General features: G+C 41.4%; 1 long non-coding RNA gene across 1 annotated transcript; it reads right to left on the bottom strand.

Moving 5' to 3' along the window:
- Positions 1–18,571: 18,571 nt before the first annotated feature.
- On the bottom strand, positions 18,572–23,986 carry LOC148329590 (uncharacterized). The gene is made up of 3 exons (XR_015845630.1): positions 22,488–23,986; positions 22,301–22,376; positions 18,572–19,612 (listed from the first exon to the last, which is right to left on the bottom strand). It is a non-coding gene; the product is annotated as an uncharacterized LOC148329590 (long non-coding RNA).
- Positions 23,987–25,979: the final 1,993 nt, after the last annotated feature.

Genomic DNA, 25,979 nt, shown 5'->3' with positions numbered 1-25,979 from the left:
TTTAAGCTTTCTTTCTCCTTACTTAAATTATATTGAATGAACACTAAATCACTCCAGATCACACAACAACCAAATATGAATAAACCAAAAAAAAAAAAAAAATGAAAAAAAAAAAGTGGTGGAATCTGCATCCAGATAACTTCTCTATTGGCATTGAACAGCACCAAATGCCTCAGGTTTGAGGAATTGATCCGGTTTCTACTTCACTGTTTTGAAAAGAAATTCTCTCAGGATGGACTGGTGTTTCTTCATTGTACAATCTCCAGCGTCAGCAACAACAGCATTTTTTTTTTTGCTGGCTGACTGCATCCTCCGCCTTTGTATTGTCAATAATGTTTAAACGTGTCCAGATTTCCTGCTGACACTCATTTTAAATTTCTTAACTATTGCTTGGCAGCGAGTATGTGTTATCTGTCTTCAAGTGGCGTCTTTCTCTTTTTCATCATTTCGTTCTCCCTCCTCTGTCTGCTTTGAGTAACTTCCACCCCTCCCTCCTTTGCCCCACGCATCAGAGAGGACGCCACACGTATTGACCAATCATGTGTGGGTTCTTCGAAGTCAACGACGAGAGGGGCTCCCAATACCCTTTATTCTTGAGGGCTCTGATGTAGAAACAATTATAAGAGAGACTTCCTATAAGACAACGGAAGTAGCCATTACCTACAACTGCTTTCTTTTGCCGGAGTTTTTTTGTTTCCTTTTCAAAATGTTCCTAGCCCTCATAGCATTTAAAAATGTTTTTTATAACTTAGGAACTTATTGGTGGTTCTTCTAACAACCTGAAGAAGTTGAACTTAAGGCTGGCTTCAGAAGCAATGTTTTGAACCAGATGAGGACACAATGACTGTTTACATGCAGTCAAGCCTTTCAGAACCGCGATATTAGCTGTAATGTTTTGGGGTATAATAAAGATAAACTCTGCTTTTCTCTCTCCGGCGTACATGTGCCAAGTTTTTATTGGTTCTAGCATTTTTTCTCATTGGCTTTGTGTGCGTGCTTCCATCACGAAGTGGTGGGCGTGCAACATGCCAGAATACTACATTGGCAATATTCCAGTTGCACAATGACATGTAAACACCACACACAAAAACCCAAGTGTATTCATGTTCCTGTTTTTGAAACCCCAAATAAGACCCCTGGGTTACTTTCTAACTTGAATATTTGGCCCCATAAACACATATATTGGAATACCCTCTATGAAATGAACATTTGTTTGCGTCAGTGGTGTGCTGGCCATTGATAATTTCGGGAAAATGTGAGTTTCCCAAATGGCCGGTCTATGTCGGCCACACCACCCCTCCTCACCGCACCCCCACCCCGACTAACCATGGTTGTGTGACCTCAGCCGTACAAACCCCTGCACCACCCTTTGTCTATTCGGTTTAGGCACGTGACGGCCGCCCTGTTTAGTGAGAGCATAACAAGAAAAGTTTTGTTTTGTTTTTTCCCAGGAGGCTATTCAGGGAGAGTTGAGCCTTCATTCAACCACAAACGCAACACCTCAATTTAGATTCCTCGTGTTCTGATCAATGCGCTTTTATGTTGCACTGCCCTTTACAGTATTGTCTACCAAGTTCTTTATTACATTAACGCCTTTCCAGTGATGTCATCCTGAGGTCATCCTCAGAAACGAGGCCTGTAAAGTGGCGTTTTGATTGGCATAGACCTCATTGAGGCTCAGCCAATGGCTTCCCGGCATGGCAGTTGGTTGTCATGAGGAGCAGACAAGCAGGGAAGGCTCTTCCTTACCACCTCAGTCTGAGCAACAGAATCGATAACTACACCACAAGTCGTGTACCCTTGTCCAGTCCGAGGTGAGGAAGACAGCTGTACTCACACTCACTCAACACCTCCAAATGCTACAGCTCACAGCCGATAAATGAGAGGGAGAGAGAGGGAGGGAAGGGGGCCGAGGTGGTGGGGATCTGTGGAGAGAAGACAGAGCAGTCAAACATTTCAGGGCCCTCCATTCCAGAGTAATGAAGCATAGCAGGAGAATATACCTCTGCAACATTTGATAAAGATGGGCTGACACACAAGTCCAAATAGGTTCCTCTGTACGCCAGCACATGTCTATCCATCAATGCTCAGCTTTACAGGGAAGTAAGAAGGGGAAGGCGAGGCCAGTGAAGGGGAAGGTTGCAAATCTAAAGTAAAAAGAGAACAAATTGATTGACAGTGAGGAAGTGGACGGGGAGGCCGGCGGGATAGAAAGATAGAGATGGAGTGAGAGGGAACAGAGTCAAGTGAGTGTGCCTTGGCAGCTGGCTCTGGATCCTATCAAGGCCGATTGGTTGGTGAATGAGGCTCAGGAGGCCCGTGTCCTTGTAGCCACCCGTTTGTTTTCCACCCGCTCCCTCACTCCACTCCTGCAGTGAAAGACAATAAAGAAGCGAATGAGTAAACGTTGCACATTTTACGTTCTCATCATCCCCACGCTCTGTCTCTCCATCTGTTACTCCCTCACCAGCACCATAAAAAGAAACGGTGTAGGGGAAAAGAGATATCTGCGTGTGCCTGCAGCTACCCACCTATTGGTCATGTTTGTCATAGACTGTATGAAGAATGTTCAAGCACGTATGTTCAGGACTTTTGCCTCTTCATCCTGCAGATCCGAAGCCAATAATTGTAATAAAGAAACGATCACCCTGAAGTCAACGCAGTCATGAACATGAAATTGAATAGTAGTACTGTTATTATCTCATTTGGTTGAATTGATAATATTTATGATCGTGCTCATCATTGATTTTGTATGTAACAAATGTTTAATCCTTGTGTGCTCTTCTGTTATCGCATTACACCACCACCGAGCCATCTGTTTAACTGCTAATAAAGTGAAAACAATAGTGCTGGATCGCCACCATTATCCACATCAGCACCAATATTTAATGGCGGCCTTGTCCCATGACCCACCTCTCCACAAAGTTTTGCATAAATCGGTTAAATTGTCCCACTGCTTCCGTATACGCAAACAAAACCATTGAATACATTGCATTGTATACTATTGAAATGTTAGCGAGAACTATTATTTTTGCTGCTTGACGCAAATTCATTATCTTAAGCGAGAGAGAGAGTAGGTAGAGAGAACTCGAGAGAAGCAACACAACAAATAAGCCTTCGTCCATAAAACAACAAGGCTGCGAGTCATCCCCAGGAGGTTGTTTACTGGGCCTAGTGCCTGCTGGCCGACCAGGTACGCCACTTTCCTCTCAAGTCGTGGCTTGATTAATGAAATCTTAACGGCAGGCCAGACACAAATATTCATCACCTGGCTGCCCCTATTGTAATGCATGTGGAGAAGTCGGAGCGTGACAGAGGAGAGGGGAGACGAGAGGCGGCCCAGAGACAAAACACAACATGGGGCACAGGGATTATTACCAGGCCTACGGAAACGGCGCTTTTTGTTCCCCCTCAACAAAATGGAGGCATGTGATTTATGGACAGCCAGCATCTGTTTGGAGCTAAGGGAGACACAGATTCATGTCTGCTATTATGGGCTGTCCATGTTACCAGGGTGAACATTTGAAAAGGGGTTGGGTGAGAGGGGGGCACAGTCGTAAAGAGCAAGGCCTTTCGGGAAACTACACCGTGTCAATCCCTTGTCGTACTGTGAATCTGTGACACTGTGGAGTGTGGGCGAGTGTTGTATTACATTGTATATCACAAACAGATGTAGGCCTACAAGGCACCCCCGGGGTGTACTGTTGGAGAGAGCGTCGGATGTGTGTGACTGAAAATGAGGCCTGCACATATTAAAGTTTTAATCCTCAACTGATAATACGCTATCAGGCAGAGAGGATGAACTCCATTGTATCGTCACTTCTTGCAATAAATAAAACTCTGCGGTTGAGACTGATAAGATCATTTTGATTTATGATGCACATAAATGCATGCAAGACTTCAGGATTTTCCGAGGTTGTTTTGAGGGGGAAAAGAGGGACAAAAGAGACACATTACAGAGATGGCGAATGAAATCGGGGAGCAGCGGAAGTGAGACAGAGTGCAGTCGACAGTGAGGGAGATTGTGTGTCGCTGTGTGCAGTGTACCATTGACTCCTGCATGCTCTCAGTGATAAATAGTGTCAGGTTAGCCCGCTCAGTGGCAGGTCTCACACTGTCAATGCTATGGCTGTGGGGACCGCAAGGCCCTGAAATGTTTTAACACCCATCACTGATCCCTGTCAACCTACATACACGAACGCACATGACATTAGGCGCCACAACTGATATGTGTTCTGCGCATGTGTGTAGACGCATGTGTGCAGACGCATGTGTATGTATCTGCAGCATTTTATGCAGAGTATCATCGCCGGATGCCGCTTGCCTGAAAAAAAAAAAAAAACTCAAAATCTACACCAGAGCTTGAGCAGGCAATTATTCCAACATTCTCTTTTTCTTTGTTTCATTTTGTTCATTTTTTCTTCTTGCAAGCAAGCAGCAATAAAAAGTAAAAAGGCCCTCATTGCTTCATTGTTCACATTGTTGTTCTTTGCCTTAGTACAGTACTGTACAGTTATGAACACAATGGCGCTCACATAAAAATTAGCTACTTGTCTCTCCCACTAAATTTGCAGTGCGGAGGAGAGTAAGGCTTTCCAAATTTTCAATTCACATTTGTTGCTCTTTACCAATCCTACAAAATTGGCCTCTTCTGGTAAGACAGACAGAAACTATGACCATTTTGAATTTTCATTTTACCTACATTCAGCGTATTGTTTAAGAAATTGACTGCCTGGGTTTGAATCTCGAATTTCCCCATTGTGGGACTAATAAAGGCATTATTATTATTATGTTTAAGGATACTGTATGAGTTGCAATATGCAGTTTGATAAACTGCCCTCATTGTGAAGGCATCGATGTATCAATTAGAATTCTGGTAAGTACATCACTTTTGTTACTGTATGTGGGGAAACCGGATGCAAAAATAAGCCCATGTGATTTAGAGCTCGACAGTTCCTGATTTCTGATTCAAACAGGTTGTTTTTTAAAATGTTTGCACAAAATCCGTAATCAATCATCCGAGGCCAATAATAATAATAATAATAATAATGGTAATATTCCACTCTAGTTCCACAGTAATGAGTTACATCAGTGGTCCCCAACTACCGGGCCACGGCCCGGTAACGGTTCGCAGGCCACTTTAGCCCGAGCCGCACTGATGGAAAAAAAAATGTACTCTCAAGATGCTTATTGACTCGCTTGCATTATACTAATTTTAATCACACAAGCTAGTGAAATGACTAACAATATGTACACGAACAAAGCCCGCTCGTCACTCAAAGCTGCCAGCAATCACGATCTGCAGACCTTGTTGATTATCTGACCATTTGGATCAGATGTGATGCAGCAAGGAGGCATGGAAAACAGGACAGCAAACCTTGAGGAACAGGATTGAAGACCCCTGTTTTTTTAACACATTTTAATCAATAATGGAGTCACAAGTTAAATGAAATGTTATCTGACGATTACATCACGTTTATAACAGGCACCACCTGCATACAGTGAGGCTGCTCGCGCTATGCACAAATTGGTGGTAATGCCTTGGGTTCATATCAGGGTTCCAGGCTTCCTGTGTGGCATTGGAATGTTGTCCCTGGGTTTTCCTTGGTACTCAAATTTCCTCTCGTATTCCAAAAACATGCACGGTTGGTTAATTGAAGATTTATAGGAAATTGTCTGTAGATGCAAATGTGACTGTCTATGGTTGTTTGTTTATTCGTGTCCTGTAATTGGCTGGTGACCAGTTCAGGGTGTATCCATCCCTCAGCCAGCAGTCGGCTTGGAGTGGCTCCAGCACACTCGTAACGCTCGTGAGGATAAGTAGCACAGAGAATAGAGGGTGGGTGGATAATATAACTCGATTCAAGATTGTACTTGCTGCATGGCTGTAAAACTGGCTGATGTGTATTTGAGAGTTGAATGTTTTATTAATTCTTTCTTGTCACCTTATTCTCATTGCTTTACTTTGTTGACAAAAAGAAAAACAATTTGGGCTCTGTTTCTTACTTGAGAATGGGGAGACAGGATTTGAAAAGGTTTGTGATTCTTCTTTGAGGATTTGCGCCAGTGCCGTATTTGGTTACTTGTGGTTGAAAAGCGATCCGAATCCGGGTGTAACACACATGTTCCATATGAACTGAACCACCAAAAAGCAATATTTTATCCATTTTAATTTTCACTTTCAGTTTAATTTCTGCTTGAATGACTTTTTCTCATGGCCAATCCTTCACAACAGAAGTGGAAATCGGTTCAATAGCATAATCCTGCCTAATAATCAAAGAGCGATGAATAGAGAACAAACAAAAAGAGGGTGATATTTATACACATTGTTAAAGAATAGTTTTGCCCGGGTTCCTTTGCTCTCCTGTTTGAAAAAACATATGTGTCTGGGGTGGGGGCGTGTGGAGGGGTGGCGGGGAGCTACTTGTGCCATGACTGAGAATGAAGTGCTCTCTTGAGCCAGACAAAATCAATGTGTCACTCGAGCACATTTCCTCCTCCCCCGTCTTCCTCTGTCCAGCTATTTGTTTTTAATGCTGGCATAGACGTATAGGTTGGGCAACACAGGTATGCCAAACAGTATAAACTACACTTCCTGACAAACATTTGGAATTGAACTTTCATTCATTTTTTTAGGTGTCAGCCGCAACTTTCCTGGGCTTTGTTATGAAGAGGTAGTGCCGTGAATTCCACCATTGCTCAAATGTAGTGAACACCTTTTAGAATGTGCACACATCTATCTATGCCTTTCTTAGCTTACATTTATCACTGAGAGCTTTGTATTTGAATGATCCCTTAGATGAATTACCCGGACCGGTACATGCACTGCATTTAGAGTAGAATTTTTTATCTTTGGGAAATTGGAGTCCCTGACTCAGAACCCAGTATCCCACTTAAATCATATATAATCCTGCATTTACCACAGTACACTTAACCCTTAGTATTAATACAAATGTTTTTACTGATGCCCGTCAGTCAGGAGCTGAAAATTTAAAGGAACATGAATGCTGTTTAAGCACATACAGTAACAGAAAAATGCTTAGCACTTAATGCTAAACGTAATGGCCCTTTAATATGTATATGCCACTCTTCCCACTACAGTTTGTGATTCTGTAGTTGTGACTGGCACATGAAAAATTGTTTACTGTAAATGTCAAGGCATGCTTTTAAATATTTATACAAAGCAGTTTATGAGGTATGGATTTCAAATAGCTACAGATAAAAGTGCTGGCAAAAGAAGAAGGCCAATGTACAAAGCACAAACCTCTTTTTGATAACATAAAAAAATCCCTTGTGAGCAATCATCGTTGTGTGTTTGGCCAGATTCGGTTTCACACGGTTTTCGGCTCCGCCTCCTCTGCTCTCTCTGCATCGACCCAGGGTGATTTCCATGAGAATCAACGGGGTGATTAATCACAGTGTTCCTCCACTCCCAGATGTCATTCAGGACCTTTTAAAGACATCAGTGCTCTGTGATGTTTATGGGAGAAGAGATATGAGCTTGGAAGCCCAGCCCGAAGACCCTCGTGTAAGCTCCCTCGGGGACACTCATACAGTCAGTCAACGTACTACTGTCCTGGATCTCCCTGAAAACAGTCGCGCCCCATCCTCACGGGATCGAGGCAATCAAAGCTGGATCTGACTGACAGCAGCACTTAAGTTTGATGATGTGTGTCAAATATTTTAAAGACGTTGCACACACATCCTTGTTGGTGTTCTGGACTTTCCATTGTCTCTCAGGGAATGAGCTCAACCCCCTGCTGGGATTCTTAGCTTTTAAAGATCATTTAGGTTACTTACAAAGTATGAAAGTACTTACGGAACAAGCTATTGCAACCTCTTGAGACGTTATTTGGAATAAACTAAAATATCAGTTAAAAAGGGGACCATGTTACTTGTAATTGCAGCATGTCCTAGTAACCTACGAAGAGGGATTGTGAATAGCATGGTGGCCACTTGCCATATTGTTGGGGAATCAACATAACCATGATACATGTTGGATTTGTACTTTTCAATCATAGGGAAGCCTCTAAGGTTGAACCGAGACGACGATCGGCCTGGTTTGTTCATTATGAAGGTTTCCACACTGAAAATAATGAAAATGCAATTTATCAATACATGGGTCAAACTTACAATCAAAAAATGTGGTTTAGGTATTGTTTTAACAACATAAATACAAGTGTAAAAAGTGGCAAGTGAGGACTTTGGACCGGGAGAGTACCGCAAGCGCTTGCGATATGAGCCGTGTACATTTTCTTCTTCAACAATAGATGTTCCGTCGTAGAAAGGTATTGTCTTTTGCCAGTATAGCTCTGAAATGTAGAAGACTTATTACTATGTTAACATTGTGTTTGATTCAGTTAATCATCTTGACACGCTTTTGGAGTGTAACAGAAATCTTGTCACAGTCTCCAAGTAATTATTCATTATGGCATGTTCAACCCATGTGATTAATATTTGAAGTGTGTCAGAAAGGTTCTCGGACTGGTGTCACCAAAGATATACGTACAGTATTTCAAATTCCTACAAGTCCCTTCATAACTGTGACTTCCGCTCTCTGTTTCTATGGAACATTTTTTTGTTGGAGAATACTGAAAAATGGCTAATGCAGGTTTTCTTGGGCGTTTTGGACATTTTTTTTAGCATGGGCACAATTACAAACAAGAGAATCAGAAGTATCAAACACAAGCACGCACTCACATACACACACACACACAGAGTGTAGAGTAAGAAGGTAAAGATCTCAGAGCTCTAACTGGTCGCTGCTAATGAAAGGGAAAGCACAGGTTTCCAGTGACATCTGAGTGAAGGTGGTGGGTGGAGGGGTAAGCACCACTTAAAGAGTTTAGTGAAGTCAGAGACGTGTTAATAAACAGTTATTGCCATCCTGGGTGGAGAGGTTGATGAAGGATAGAAAGAAACAAGAGGGCCGATAGGGGCTCGGGTGGTGTAGAAGATGTTGCCGAATGCGATGCGTTGCGATGTGGGGGAGGGTGGGGGGGGATTGGGATCATGGTAGTCAAACTGCTGTTTCCTCCTGGTTAGAAGAATGGAGTTAATGACACCCTAGAGCTTCCAACCCCCACCCACTGTTCCTCCCTCTCTTTTATGGAGGGGGAGCGACATGCGCAGCCCTTTCAGAGGTGCTAAGGCCAGAAAGACAGCCATGCCATCCCACCACCCGGCGAGCGGCAGGTTCAGACAAAAAGGAAGGAGGAGGAGGAGCTGTGATAACTGTGATTATTTTTACTAAATATAATATAAACTAGGCAATGTGTGGGGTGGGGAGGGGTGGAGGGGTTAAAGTGATCCACCCATTGAGCCACATGTTCACTATTGAAAACTGTGATGAAGGAGGAAAGGTTTAAAGACAGTGCCTTTTCAATGCCAGAAGGAAGAGGAGAGGTTAATGAAGGACCTGATGAAGGAGCTCATGGCAGAGTGAAGGGGTCGGGAGAGGGGGTAGCGAGGAGGGATGCTTGGCTGCTACGTCAGTGGAGGGAAGGGAGGCAGGCTGGCGACAGTTGAACGTGGCTTCCCTCACAAATAAGGTACAATCACAAACAAACATGTCACCCTGTTATGTGCTGTAATTGTAGCTTGCTTTTTGGCCAGGATGTATCATTTTTTTTTGGGAAACGGTGAGATGCATCATTTCTCTGCTTCTTGTCAAAAGGAGAAGCAGCGGTGTCTGAGACATCTTGTGATGGAAACACTAACAAAGTAGCTGTTTGTCCCCGCTGTGCCATTTTGGAGACACCGCATTGCAGTCGATGTGGGATGATATGCAACACTTTTTTTTCCCCTCGGGTTTTGATATGTCGTCAACTCATCATTTTACAAAGTTTCGGGTAAATAAGAAGAGTTTGTGATGCTGACAAAACACTGAACAAAGGGACCAATCCAAGATATTCTACAGGCCAATAGCATTAGGACATAGTAATGATAATAACATTTTTATAAATTAGAACAATATTAGGGCTCTTTAAAGTGTTTGAAGGTCAGGGCTCTAAAGTTTCTTCCACACCAAATGCATTCCAACATCCCTTCATTGGTCTTGCTTTGTGCACTGGGGCACTTTTTCACGTTTTTCTTTGTAAATGAAATTATGACTACCCTCGGAAAGTCACATGGAGAAACTCCCTACCTCTGTCAAGGTCACAGGAAATCAGGAGAACGACAGTCACTAAGTGGCGATGTGCTGTGGTAGCAGCCCTGAGCAAAGGGGCACTAAGTATGGGACAGTCCGGGCTGCAGTCCCAGGATTATAAATCCCTTTTCTCACTGTCCAAAACTCATTAATGGCCACACAAAGTGGCCACTGAAACCAGATGGAAGGAGAAATGAGAAAGAAAAGTGTGTGTGAGTGCGTGCGTGTGTCTGTGTGTATATGTGGGTGCGGGTGTTGGATTGGGGGGAGGGCGTGGGTTTAGTGGTTATTCTAAGGATACAACGAGCCGAGGGATAACTGGTTCTACACCAGTGTAGTGTGAAATTATAAAGCGTTACCTGCTTTAATTTTCCAAATACAAATTAAATCCTCAGTAAACTGACTTGAAATCAATAGTTTCATTTAGGGGGCCGCATGATTTAACAAAAATGAAAGCTAGCTGCTCTGGTCAATGGAGCCAGGTCATAAATCACAGGGCTTTGGGAGGCAAAAAGCCGATTTGACTTGTATATGGAGCTGCCAGGGAGGGAGTGGAACAGGGAAATGAACTCATGCTTTATTAGGAGTCATATTGACCACCATCTCCTGCAACAACTCCACTCACTGGTATTATGGTGTCACACTGCATTGCGTTTCCACAGGACGTTCACTTGTAAAGTTAGTTCCACGCTACTCTACACGGTGTTTTGCTATGTTATACTTATATCTTCATCGCCAAATGTGAGGTCAGGTGTGTTTGATCCCCATTTGCTCGTTTCTTGTAAGTAGGCTTACAAAAAAAATATCCACAAACATTTTGCTGTCCAATGTACCAAGTAAGAACCGATTCACTTTGATTAGGGTCCGAATACTAGAGCAAATGCAGGAATTGAGACCCTTTTCCCATTTTTCCAGTTCAACCCCGAAACAGGCTGCTTTCGCCCTGCGTGGATGCTCTTCGGTTACACTTTTTTGAGGACTGTCATTATGTGCCAGTGGCATAGAAAAATGAAATTATATAAAAAATAATAAAAATATCACTAATTAAAAACAATGCTGTGAGTATGCACCTTCACTTTTTTTTAGACACAATTGATTTGAGATCTAAGAGTATATAAATATATATATATATATATATATATATATATATATATATGTGTGTGTGTGTGTGTGTCGCAGTCAAACTTTAAAGAAAAAATCTACTCATCATTATGTATGCTACATTATGAATTATTTTCATTAATAGACCAGCCACAACTGATTGGGGCCAAACAGAGAAGTGACCAGCATTTGTAGTTGCACTTGATTTACCTAAAGTGGAAAAGTATGGCCTTGCATGTCATTTTTTCTCCCAAATGAAAAATGTTTTTTTTTTCATTTTGGTGTGGATCTAGAATTTTTCATGACTTTCACTTTTTTGCACTTTTCCTCAATCGTAATGGCAACATTCTGTTGCGGATATCTAAAAGTGTGCAATTTGGTGCACATCCAAATTAGGATAGTTTGGCACAAGTGAGTGCTATTTTATCTTGGTCTCCCCCAGCAACTCCATAGTGGGGGCTTTCTAGTTCAAAAACAAGTAAAAAGATAAAAATCAACTCAAACTTTTAAAAGAAGGGAAAAAGGTAAAGTTGAATTGAATGAGGAAAGAATAGAAACACAACAATGTATTGTCAGATTACTAAAAGAAAAAAGCCCCAATGTCTCACTGGTAAGGTTTTTATTTGTGCATCAGTTGTGCATGCCAACATCAAACATTTAATGTCAGCATTCTTCAGAGACTCAAACAAAAGGAAGCGAGATGTGAGCCTCACATTGTCATCAAACAATCAAATAGTCATCCGCTCCTCCAAGCAGCTCGCAACTCAGCTCAGCTGGCACCATGTTACAATCAACATCTCTCCTAATGTTGTGCTTACACCACGCCATGCGTACACAGCCACAATGCACACAGAACATAAAAAAATAATACACTCTTTAATAGGTCGGGTTGACAGCTGGAAAAAGAAGTGGGAACAAGCCACACACAAGCCGTATGTGACGATCAGCACACAATTATAGTGCCTGATGCTCAACATCAGGTATGCTTGTGAATGGATGGTTCAGTGGACCACATTAAATCCATTATGAAGTCGTTATGTTATACTTTAATTCATACCTGTATCTGTTCTCATACATCTTGCGAGTGGTTCATTAGCCTTTTGGGCAGGTAAAGCTTCCTGAGTTGGCCACACAGCTGACCCCACATTCTGCCTCTGTGTTCCACTTGAAAATAATGGACATTCCCTGCCCGGTATCCATCAATCCAACACACGGGATTGCGGGGTAAATAGTTTAAAAGGTTACGAATCACACTTACAACAGCTTTCTGACTGGAAATAGATTAGCAAGGCATTAGCAGTGTTTCATTAACCTTGCGTTTAGTGACATCCTTGCATGATTAATGGGCTTTATTAACAAAAGGGAGATTGTATTTGGAAATGGACCTTTAGTGAAATGTCTGCTGCATTCTTAATAGCTTTGTTTATTAATTATTCACAGTGGGCCTTCATCTCAGAGGAAGATAGACAAGAACACAAACAGCAGTAAGTGAAATCCAGAAATAAAATCTGTAGTCAAATATGGTGGACCACCACAAAGTAGTGGTTCGGCAAGCAGCAAATTTTTTTTTCCAATATTTGAACATTTATTTATGTATGTTTTGGGTGTTTGTTTTGTTTTTTTATTGGGGTGAGGAGGGGGGGGTCGAAATAATATTTAGTTTTGAAAAAAATATTGCCCCCAGTCTGCTAGGCTATGAGACAACAGCTGAGGCTCTTTTGTTGAACAAGTATAACATTGTAAGCTCCAAAGATGAACACATTTGGATTCAAGATTAGTATTTTTCTCAACGAAATCAGAAAAAAGACAACAGCAACATACACAAGAGACATTTAGATAAGTTAGACGTTTACCTTATTTTGTCAGATGCAGGTTAGCTAGCTGTGTTATCAATGTTGCTAAGCTATCAAGTTTATGATGAATAGTTATGTCCTGAGAATCCTGAACAGAAAAAAAAACTTCAATTCATTGGTTCAATGGCCATCACACTTGTTTTGGATGCCCACCTCAAGTTGGATGCCTGAAGTAATTTAGCGTGGCAATTCAAACACAAGAAATGGTCAGCAGTACCCCAGCTTGTTTGAGAAAGTGGCTATTGGTTTGAGTGAACTGTCGTCAAGAACTAACTTGCACTTGAGTTTCACCACAGTTGAAATGGACAGATGGGTCAAGCAGAAAATTGAACTCACTCAGAATACTGTAAGAACAAAAATGCAGCACAAATTTGAACATGTAGGTAAAACACATAACTAGCACTGCGACTACCACGACTAAACTACAGGAAAGGTAAAAACTGATGATAAACTTAAAATTAATTCCAATTATTAATAAAGGGCACAGGTATGCTGGAAACTACAGCATCAACTGCCCAAGATACTACACTAGCTTCGGTAGCTGTCCCCGGCAATTAAAGCGTCCATGGCAAAGTCCTGCATGCAACAAGTGAGTCACTTCTGCCATTGAGCACACTCCTGTGGCTTCCTGGCTCTGGTGACAACTGAGTGTCCAGAATATGGTCCTTTAGTCTGGCATCCATTACCAGTTAAATCAATGATCGACCATTTCTGTGGACAATAGAGGTCAATGGCTCCACTCATTGGCTCATCAACTTCGGCGACCGGCCTTCTTCCTTTCCAGGTTGTAGACCCACACCTGCATGGTGGCTCGAGGTTCTCACCTTGGCAGCGGGTTTAGTATGAGCTCTTCTGATAATAGACGGTTTAGTTGTGTTTCTGTCGGGCCAGGGCAGGTATACGTACCAGTCGCACAGCTGCCGGCTGGTCAAGGATGATGAGCTGGGTCACCAGGGTACAGCTATAAATGTGCCACCAATTCAGCATGCTAGGAATGTAGCTGTGTTCTTTTTAATATCTGGGTTATCAACATACCTCACTAAAAATTCTGGCCTTTGTCACTGCAGCTCCTCTGGTGCACTGATCAGGCTAAACAAAAGAGGTGGTGGAGGGGATGGCTGAGAATGATGAGGTTGGTCCATTGGGAGTATTGGGCCTTCATCGCAAGGTCCAGCATGGATACTGCTCACCATGTTGGTTGCTGGCCCACTTCCATCTGTGGGCATGGCTGCAAATGTGGTCATTCCTTGATTCACCGCGGAGCTGCGCCAGTTAAATGCCCTCCATGCTTTGTATTGCAGGTGATGTACCAGGGCCACGAACAGGGTGTCCTCTCCATTGGTGGGAGAATCCTAAAATTCTTGATGGTCAAACCACGCTCCTGGATCCGGGAGTCTTTGCAGAGCTTTCCTTCCAGTGTCCAGCAGTGATGGACTGTAATTGTTCTGCTGACCAGTAATTGAACAGCGCTGCTATCTGTATTTGAAGGAAGTCTCTGGCGGTCCTTTCTTTTTTGTAGTGCGGTAACATCGTTGTCTCCTGCTGATGTGGTATCTCAGGTGTTTTGTATATGGTGGCAACAAGGTGATGGATGGGTTTGCAGTACCGTCCTTCTCATAGGCTTCAAGCAATATTGGGACAAATCAATCATTGCCAATTCCTACTTCTCTATGCTGCGTCCTCAGTCTCTGGGTCTTTTTTTGCTGCACCACCAATGGCAAGAACTGCTCAAGCCACTGGTTGTTTCCAAGCAGCACTCCAAATAGCGGGGGTTGCTTGTTGGCTCCTTGAGGTGCTCCCAGTGGCAGGATTTGCTGGTCATCTCTATGAGGCGCACTCATCCATCTCACCTCATCCTCTTCGGCTTCTTACTTTCCCTTCAATGAGGTCCGTCTGTCATCTACAAGCGTGTGATGAAGTCCTCCAATTTCCTCTAGAGTGGTTGTCATCAGAGGCACTTCAACTCTCTTCAGGAAGTGTCTCTTTATTTGAGCAAGCAATAGCCAATAATCAGCAAGCAAATAAGCTTTACGGCAGCGGAAACGGACAGGGTGTCATGAAACAGAAGACCCACACCCATAGTTCAAACAAAATGACAGCAAAACATGTAACAAGTAAAACTCATATAACAACTACAACTACTATGAGCAAATGTTAAAGATTTTCATGTAATCCATAACAACTATTTACAAAATGTCACTGGGCATGCAACAGACATGAAGTCTGCAAACATGGCTTGCTTTCACTCCCTGGGGGAAACTGTTGTTTTACCATCTCTGCCTTTATTTCTCTTTCCTGTACATAGCTAGTTTTGTTTTGCTACCTTTACTTTAAAAAAATAGCCATCCATGCTGTCTTTGTTATTTAAATTCTGTATCCTTGGCATTGTGGCATAATATCCTTCGACGTGTTATCACTGCAACTCTGACGAGAGCAACCTGACGAGGTGTCCTGCTTGCAGTGTGCAAACATACCTCCATGCACAACCCGTTCAATAAGCTATCTGCTTGTACTTTATATCTACTATTTGTGTTGTTTACATTTTCACTTATTTTCCTCAACACAGGCTGTTTAATCTAAACATCCTTATCTACATACAGTCACAAATGATACAGTAAAACATGCTAGAAATCAACTTTCACACTGTTATAGTTTGCTTAATTTTAATTATCCGCTTATCTGCTGCTGGCTATTTGAGTTGCACTGAATAAGTCATTCTTGTCAAGTTAAAACTGCTCTAATTGAATCCTTCTGTAGTCATACTCGCTGGCAGAAAATACTAGAACTATAACTGCATGTTTGAATCAGAATCAAAATGCCCTTTATTGTCATTATACTCAGTGTACAATGAGATAGGAGAACTCTCCTCTCCAGTGCAAATATAGATAATAAAGATAAAATAATGAATAAAAACAAGCAAAAACTGTGTTGAAAAAGTGCACTGGGTGCCACATTATGTTGCAGTTTTACTAGGTATGGGTAGTTGCGCGCAAGAGTTCAGCATGGAGATGGCTCTCGGAAAGAAACCGTTTTTCAGTCTATTTGTCTTTGTTTTGATGCACCTGTAGTGCCTGCCAGAGGGCACCAAGAAGAGGTGAGAGCTCGCGTGAGTTTTGTCTTTGATGATCTTGAGAGCTCTGCTGAGGCACCGGGTGATGTAGCTGTCCGACAGGGAGGGGAGAGGGCAGCCAATAATCCTCTGCGCTGTTTTGACTGTCCTATGGAGACTCACTCTGTCTGCCTCAGTGCAGCTGCCGTACCAGGTGGAGACGCAGTACGTCAGTAGGCTCTTGATGGATGAGTGGTAGGAGGCCTGCAACAGCTTGCTGTCCAGGTTGAATTTCCTGATGACCCTCAAGAAGTGTAGATGCTGATTGACCTTCTTTATCACTGCTGTGGTGTTGTGTGTCCAGGAGAGGTTATCTGAGATCTTTACACCCAGGAATTTGAATGTGTGGGTAGACCCTTTTGCCGCTCTTGAGAAACGTTCTCCTCTGACTTTCAATCTGATGGAAAACTCTATAATATTCCACAGGACAGAAAGCTGCAGTTATTTTCCTTATTTGATGATCAACATACAATACCTTAATAGTCTATGGCAGGCATCACCAAATGGCGGGTCCGGATCCGGACCGCAGGATGGTTCGGACCGGACCCATGGCCAATCTATGAAGAATTTTTTTCAGGGCGCATTCGCAAACGTTAGCGCTGCAATTCTAGTAAATACGGAAACTGATTTGAGCCAATTAAATCTTTTGTTTGCGATCCACTGCCAATTGCGTAGCACACCGGAAGAGAGTGCTGCTGACAGTATGCCTTGCTAAAAAGTTAGCGAGGTCGATGCGTCTTGTTTTAAATGAATGGACGGAGAAATTTAGTTTCGTTCTGGCTGCAGCCGATTCAAAACCAGTGTGCATCATATGCTCCGAAATCGTCGCAACCTTTCGAAGCGCCACTACGAAACAAAGCACCGCCCTTTTGTGCACAGTTATCCGCTGACGTTTGAAGTGAGCGCACGCAAAAACATCGAACTTCGAGTGCAGTACAACAGATTTTTACATTTTCGTTTACAGCCCAGCGGCATGCAAACGAATATTCAGTAAAAGTATCATGGATTTTGGGGAAACATAAAAAAACGTTCCAGTGATGGGGAAGTTGTGAAGGAGTGCTTAAATGTGGTTGCACAAACATTATTTAAAGGAAAACACAAAACCCAGATGTGTGAAATAATCTACCAAATCCCAATGGCCCTGACTCCGTTCCAACCCAGATTTAAGTCACTGGCAGGGCAGTCACAAACTCATTTTTCTCATTAAGAGAAGTTCAAAAAATATTCAAAAGAAAAAGTGGTGTCAAAGCTCATTTTGAATTAGTTTTTCATGAGGACAGCCATTTTTATTGATTGTGTACTGAACATGTTGACCTGTTTTACTTGGATAATTAGGCTTTCCGTTTTTTTCAGGATGATAACTCTTTGATTTAAGAAAAAAAAAGTAAACGATGTTAACTCAATGCTTAGCACTTGATATATTTCGGCAGGAGATATTTTACTGTTTTTTCTGGAAGTGGCACCCTTAAGTTCCTGGAGCCACGTTTTCTTGAATGTGAAATAAACGCCTTATATTTGTTTGACTGTCAAAGGTGTTTAATGGGAACATTTCTAAATATTTAGTATAGAAGTGCGCTCTGTTGAAAATGACTAAATATTGAAACTATATAAAAATGTGAACATAGGCTAGACATTTCAGGAAGTTGGACTTTGGTTTGGACCTTTTAATTGGAAGAAATTTTCGTCGTGGACCTCTGTGACTTTTAATTGAATACCTCTGGTCTATGGTTTTGTTAAAGTTTAGATTCACAGCAGGCGATTTTCAATTTGTTTATGTGAGTAGTTAGGGTAGACGCGCTTTCACATAAGTTTGATGCTAGTTCAGGTGCAGTCGCAAGCTGGTATTTGGAAGATATATTGTTCCACATGGTAAATTTTAAAGAGTACATTTTCCTCTAAAAAGACTAGGTCCCAGTAAACAGAGTCAAATTTGAGGGTAATATAGCCATCCATCCATCCATTATCTGAACCGCTTCTCCACACTAGGGTTGCAGGGGTGCTGGAGCCTATCACAGCTGTCTTCAAGCAGTCGGCAGGGTACAGCCTGAACTGGTTTCCAGCCAATTGCAGATATATTCATCGTAAAATTCACAGAGTAAATTTGTTTACTGAGACAAAATATAGTCTTTTCTCCAGGACCCCCCACGACCCTTGTGTGGAGAAGCGATATAGATAAAGGTTGGATGGATGGACGGATGTACACTACGGAATTTACATTGTACTTGTCCATGCTGATAATCTACACGAGAGTCCTGTCCTTTTCAATGTTGATAGAAGGAACAATAAAGTAAAAAATTCCAGATGAAGCCCTATTTTATCTCATTTTATTGAAAAAAGAATAGCATTTTCTTGCTGTTGAGTGTTTTGTTCAAACAGTTTGACTTTGGTTTGCTTTTATTAACATGGAAATTTTGTCTGTTCTCAGTGAATCATGTAATAATCTTGAAGAAGAATTTTTTCATCAACAAGAGTTTTTTTTCAAATGAATTTTGCAATTCCAAATTAGCATCGTCGGGCCTTGGCACTGGTCTCGTCTAAAAAAGTGTGAAACATTTCAAGATCAAATAAGACATACAGGTGCTTGTAGATCATACTGAATATAGAGAGCAGACTGCTAAAAAAAAGGTGACAATTTTTTTAAAACAATATGAATTTAAAAGAACAACAAATGATAAGAAATGACAACATTGCACACAGACCAAAATGAGCAAAATACAAGACAAGGCAAGATAAATACTCATAATGTACATTTCAGACACAAGGCAACTCAAAGTACTTCACACAACCAAATGTACTACACATTAAATGAATTACAAACAGCTGAAGACATTCAAAGGAAATGCAAAAAGAACAAAAGCAGATTTTTAAAATGATTAAAACAATGTACGGACATTTAATCTCATTAACATAAACAAAAGTTTGAGACATGAAAGCAAAGGAAAGTAATAAAATAAATAGCTGCCTGAAATGAATAAAAATAAATAAAAAAGCATTGAATGAAATTGATTTGAAAGATGTTTAAAAGATGGAGAGGGAAAAAAAATAATTTGGGGAAAAAATGCATATTTTTCATTTGGATTTAACAAAACAGTTTGACGATTGCCAATTCCACTGTGTTCTTTTTGTTTATGTCACAGGAAGCTGTCTGTCCATAAAGCTTGTGCGTCTCAAGCCTGAGAGGACAAGTTGCTCACACCGGAGTCCGCCTTGTCCATCACATCTCATTCTTTTGGCTCTTTCGGGGGTTGCTGTCCTGAAAGGTGCGAAGCGGTGGGTGAGCCTTGGAGGTGGGGATGAGGAGACGCTGGTGCTTTCCGATGTCAGCGCGTCCTGTCCTGCTGTCTGGAAATTGCTCATGCCACATGGGAGCTCACAGGGCTGTCGGTGCTGTCGGATGTCCTGAGAAAAGCAGAACTCACATCACATGTCATGGGCTGTATAAGGCATCTGCTTTATTTGAGTGCACACCTGTGTATTTTTTTATGTATTTTTCCTCTCTTGGTATGTGTCCTTGACTGCAATCAGTTTGTACTTGCATCTGTATTTTTTATTTGCTGACATATATGGTACTCTTAAACAGCATCGGCAAAAAAAAAAAAAAGTGACAGAACTCAAGTAAAATACAATTACGTCCGATGTGACAATCATCACATCTGGCATTTTGACACAAATTCATGTGAAAATCGTGCAAACAAACCAAGCAAGGCTGATTCACAGGTGTAGACCAGCCCAAAACAAAATCGGTTCCAGTTTTAAGTTCAAATAAAAAAAAAAAAAGGAAACTTGCACCAACGGAAAATACTACTGTCGTTCATTATGTCACTGAAGACTCTCTCTATAAGCAACCTGCAGCATCTCACTTCAGGTAGTACCATACAATCTCTTCTGTGTATTGCTTTGCACTTTCTTCAGCTTTTTGTGGCTTTTCTTCTGAATTTGTTTCAAGAGGACAAACCTAATGAGGGGGTGTGAACATTTTCACTTGCTTAATTTTGTTTTCTTTTTTTTGTTCTTTGTTTATACTTAAATATCAATTATGAAAACGTGAATGAGAGCTAATAAAGCTTTTATGATACTGACAGTTTGACCCTGAAAAAGATTGTTTCCCTTTCCTATATGGACTTTGGATTTTGTTCGCCCTTAGAGTTTGTTCTGTACTACGGCGACCTCTTTTTTCCCCCTCGAATATTGTAAATACGAAAGTGCGCCCGTTTTTTAGGGGTGGAGGGACGCCTCAGCTTGTATTAGAAGTCTATTTCCTCTTCTGTGTCCTGTAGCAAGCTGTTGGGGTAGAGGATGACTGACGCTGTCATAACGTCTGGCAGTCAAACAGACCCACTCCTGACGGGTGGCGGCAAACGCAATGTGACACAGCCGGCAGTATCTGGTTTCTCCTGCACTACATTTCATATGGCTCACAGGGGCTTAGAGCGGCCATGGGGAGCGTGTGTGTGTGTGTGTGCGTGTGTGTGTGTGTGTGCGCGCGCGTGGCTGTAGGAGGTAATCGAGCAGATGTCAGCCGAGTCTGAGAAGGGATGTGGATACTGAGGGACAACTGAAACCTGTCACACTGATTTTCAGTGGTCTTGTAGCGCGCGCACCCGCGTGTGTATGTGTGTGTGTTTTCAAATGGGAGCATGTACCAGGCAATGATGTTAAATAATAGTGTGGTACTAGAACACATGTAATCACATGACAGCTTGGGAGATTCGTTGATGGTTGTTCACACCTGTGTTTGTAGACGAATACTAAAATAAATAGATAAAATTTAAAATGCACATTTGTTTTTTGAAATTTGTAACCACATCATCAATAGAATCTGTGCTTTAATTTGGATCTTGTTGCTTTTAATAAAAGTTGCGAGACCGGGTATGGTCGTTACTTGGGATGAGTTGTGACGTCAGCAATTTCACCAATCAGGGAAAAGGTAGGAGTCAAAAGATCATTTCAGTATTTCCCCACCTCCTCACTGAACACATTGTCAAGGCCACAAACAGGTACATGCAGACTTGATAGAGGAAAAAAATGTTTACGAGGTAAGAAAGTTAATTTTTGGGCCAAGAGTAGTTTTACTATTGCAAATAAAACTTATATTACAATAAATTATAGTTTCTCTGCTAAAATGTGACGCATTTTCTCCTGCTAATTTCAAACCACTATGAAAATACAGCTATCGAAACAACGCAACATACAGCAAAGATAGAGTGACATGGCCAGGCCTCAAGATGCTTAAATGATACTCTAAGATAACATACACGATAATACTAATAATGATAATATTTAACCCATTTCAACCCGCCCAATTGTAGGGCATGATACTAGAAAAATTGGCAATATGTGATATAGGTGTGGCATATTGTAATATTGATATCATTGTGATGTTTAACTTGTACCATCTTTATTATCTAATGAAAGAAAATATTTTTTTTCACGTGAGAAAAATATGACTATAACCTTATCAAATTAATTTCTTTAGTGTTCGTAATGCCCCTAGCTACTGTTCTGTTCTTGGATCGCGATGTGCATTTAATGTTGCATCTGATTGGTCAAAGTTAGATGATAGCAGACAATTCCATTTTAATTTATTGCACATCGTTTGGATTCTGCACTGCATGTGCTATTATCACAGCAATATCTTTTCAATCCATTGTGCAGCCCTAATTTAAATTATGCCTCCTCTGTATGGATGGAAAATAAAACAAAACAAAAAAAAAAACACAATAGTTGCTCTCGGTTGCTGTCTTTCTTAATGTGACAATGTTTTCAATATTACCTGTTCTGAAGAAAATCCATATTTAACCAAATTTCAATGAAATAATTTAAAAAATAGTAGTCTCGCAAGGACATTAATTTAACAATGAAAAAATGTCACTTCAGCCTTTAGTTTTATTCCTCACAATTATTTCGTCTCCATCCGCTTTCCCGCGGCTAACAATTAAGGAACTCAATCAACTTTGCACATTAATTATCTTCTTATACACTGACCTTTTTTGTGTTTTAATGTGTCCACATTTAAGCTTTGAGATCTCCAATGACCACCTTTATGTTACAATGCAACATGTACGTGCAAGCTTTGCTCACTGTTACCTTGTTCGTATGTCGTCACTGCATTTGTATTTGGCTTGTTCTACCGGTAACCGTAACACACTTCTCGTTTCAGTGACTGTCAGGGGTGAAACACACACACGTGAACAGAATGTCATGTTGCTTGCTTATTCAACTGGGGCTTCATTACGTCCCATTTCAGCAGCAAACAATTTTCTATGTTACTCACAGTTGTAACTAACACGTCTGCACCACAATCCACACGCTGGTCCTAACTGCAGCTGCCTTCTCTTTTGAGTTCTCCTCATCGCCAGCCTCTATGTCATGCATAAAGGTAACGGTGCAGTTCCGCCTCTCATTAAAAAAAGATTAAATAAATATCTCATTTGTGGCACAAAACGTCAGTCAAATCAAACACATGCTAATTGGAACCCGTGAAAATCATTCTAAGAACTTATTCTTTATTTTAATATTTTTACAGAATGCCAAGAGGTGGACAAGAAAGTCTTACAGAGGTGTGCCTGAAGATGTTTTTTTTGTTGTTGTTTTTTTTAAGTCATCTGATGAGCTCACACAAAAGGGCAAGTCAGTCAGATCAGGTGCAAAGACACATGGGCTCTGCCATGTAACACTGAGCAGATACTGCACAAGCTGAGAAATCAGGGGTCCAATGATCTTCCCACTGTACTTCAGCCATTGGAACACAGGGTCTTCACTACATGGCCTGGATGAAGATGAATCCTACCAAGACGATAACGATAAATGGCATTCCAAATGTTGTCAAGACTGCTCTGCCTGCAGCTACAACATACGAAAAAAAATTCAAGCTTGTTTCAAATCTACAAATATTTGGCCCTTCAACCCTGATGTTTTTTGAGGAGTCACTATGCACCTCTCAAGTGAATGACCATCCAGGCCTATGACACTGACATCTGTGCTTCCGAGCTTTCCAGCCACACTCTCCACTCTATGATGACTTCCTCCTCTAACCCTAAAAAAACGCTTTTTCAAGCACATGACGTGGCCTCTGTCTTTTGCTTTTTTGGTCAAATTGTTACATCTTACCCGAAAATGTGTTACAACCTACCCCAGTTGTAACAAAGGATCACATTGACTTTGTATGTGATATCACAACAAGAAGAGTGTGATATTCCTGCTGAGGTTTATAGTGGTACAATTTATAGATAAACTCATGTGGGTACTTTGTACATAAACTTGTGAGATATCTTACTCAAATATTCTTTGAGTTAAATGTGCTGAAGCAAAAACATTTGAAACATTGCCAGGTGTACTGGCTTTTCTTTCTCTCAAAAAGTGTCAGTCCTCTTGTCAACAGACAATACAGGAAATAGTCCCTGAACATGTTTGAGAAAAATAATATCAACAATTCTAAAGATATTTTTTCAAAGGTTTATGAAGGATGCTTATGCATATTTGTCTTAAGTATAGCATACAAATGGATTATTTTCATTATTTTTAGAGCCCAAAATGACCGGATTTGATCCAGTATTTAAAACAGACAGATATCTATTACACTCCGATTGCACTTAACTGAAATTGTCCTGTAGAGAGAATGAACCTGGTGCTGATAGATGAAATGTCATATATCCTCAGGCTCATTTCAGTGTAAAAGCAGCCGCATTCTGCCTTGTTGAGCAGCATGAGCAGAAGCATGACATCCATATGATCCATGCACCAACCTAGCTCCTTCTTCTCCCTCCACCTCTTTCAATCCTACAAGCAGAAGATTCTCAGCAGAGCAAACAGAGACGCTCTCTGGGTTCCAGGTTAAATACAGACACCACTGAGCCGCTACAAGGCTCCCAAACCATCGCAGCACTCATCCTGCCATACATAGTGTGCCATCTTTTGGATGCTGGAAGAACTACCTCGCCTTGTTGGCTTCTTTTTCTCCTGCAAGATCATAAAATCAGAGAAATGAAGTCAATTGATGGTCTCGGGATGGATATGTCCCTGGCAACGTGAAGTGGAACTTGAGGAAATCAGTGGACACGCCTGCACCTATGTCGAGGAATATTGCTGTACCACTCCCTTTTTTTTCAAACCCAACACAGGCATAACAACACAGATTTCTGAAGAGACAAGTGGGTGAATGCGAGAGTCAAGAGCTCCGCATAATTATGGCATTAAAACAAATTAGACAAAAATACAACTTTGCATAAAGCCAGTTGTGTGCATATTAGAGAGGAAGGCTTGCATGCACATTTTGTTTCTGAACTGGAAAACATAGAGCGATAGAGATATTCACCTTCCAAGGGTCACTCTCCTCTTCCTGCCTCATTAAAAACAGCCCCATTAGCAGTGTTCCTTCAGAGCCTGACTGCCGACAGACATGTGAGTGTGCATGTGTGCGTGTGCGTGCGTGCGTGTGTGTGTGTATGCTGGATGCTAAAGACGTACAGCATTTTGGAGGCCTCTGGGCTGCTGAAGAATACATTAAACAGCTAAGAGCCTCTCTCCTCTTCCTGACTGACTCCTGCTGGGACTACTTAGCATTTCTGGGGTGAAAACTTCTTCAGCAAGGTTGTCAAACACCATATACTAATTACACTGGAGCGAAATTGCTCCTGCGTATGGTTATTTAACTTCTTTTGGGTGGCTCTTGAGTTTTTTAAAGTATGTTTGTCTTGGACTGATGAAGAGGACTATTCCCTTAGGAGCTGGAGAGCAGCAAGGAAGATTTGTAAAATAGTGCAGGGAACGTTCAAAGCTACAAATCCCTCCAGATGTGAAAATGTGATTCATTTAAATGTGTTTCTAGGCTACAGGTGGTAAGGGAAAGTGATCCAAGCAAAGAAAAATTTAGAGCTCATTGTGTCATAATCTGAGGGTATTTTAGAGGAACGTTTTAGATTAGTAGGTGCCACTCACAATCAGTCCACATTCAAATATGCTAATTTGGTGACAGAGAGTAGAAGCTGATCTCGGTGTAAGGCGCATCTTATTTTCGTGCTGGTGCAATGGGCTAGTTCACTGGTGCCAAACTCAAGGCCTGAGGGCCGGATCTGGCTCGTCACATCATTTTATGTGGCATGCAAAAATAATATGATTATAATATACAAACCATATAACATTAAAGTTTAGTAATGCACAGTTCATGCTGTAAAGGCTGTCAAAAGCACCAACAAGCGGACCAGTGGCAGAAGGACAATGCCAAATAAAATTGTTTTGTATTGTATTGTAAACAAACAAGAACTACGCTTTGAATCTAATTTGCACAAAGAAAGAAAGATATTTGCATCGAAAAGTAGACAAACAAATGGGAAGCACAAACAGCAGACTAACTGATCATGAACAAGAAACAAGCAGTGAACAGGAACAATGGATGTAAGCAAAGCGATAATCCGTCATCTTCCTTCCTCTTCTGCTGCATGCACCTATAAACTGTAAATGATTGGCATTGGCAGCAAGGTGACGGATTAGGCTCCGCTCACCAACACTCACCAAGGAGGTTGGAAAACAGACAGGGAGGCGGGGGAATAGGAACAGAACATATTTCCCTGTTACACCCGATTCTGCTGCCGCAAAGTCTTGCAAAATACCCAAAGAAAGAAAACTCCAACCATGTGCACAGTTAGACTAAAATGTAAGAATTAATACACTCTACATAATAGATTTTATACACCTTGGAATTCCTTGCTGGCGATTTACATTGATGTTCATTAAATGAGCATTAGGCACTGAGCACTGAATAGAGCCA

Source organism: Idiotropiscis lumnitzeri, chromosome 10 (assembly GCF_059441095.1).
Source record: "Idiotropiscis lumnitzeri isolate Australia: NSW breed Sydney's pygmy pipehorse chromosome 10, RoL_Ilum_1.0, whole genome shotgun sequence".
NCBI lineage: Eukaryota > Metazoa > Chordata > Actinopteri > Syngnathiformes > Syngnathidae > Idiotropiscis > Idiotropiscis lumnitzeri.
This window is presented reverse-complemented; position numbering and strand designations above follow the sequence as displayed.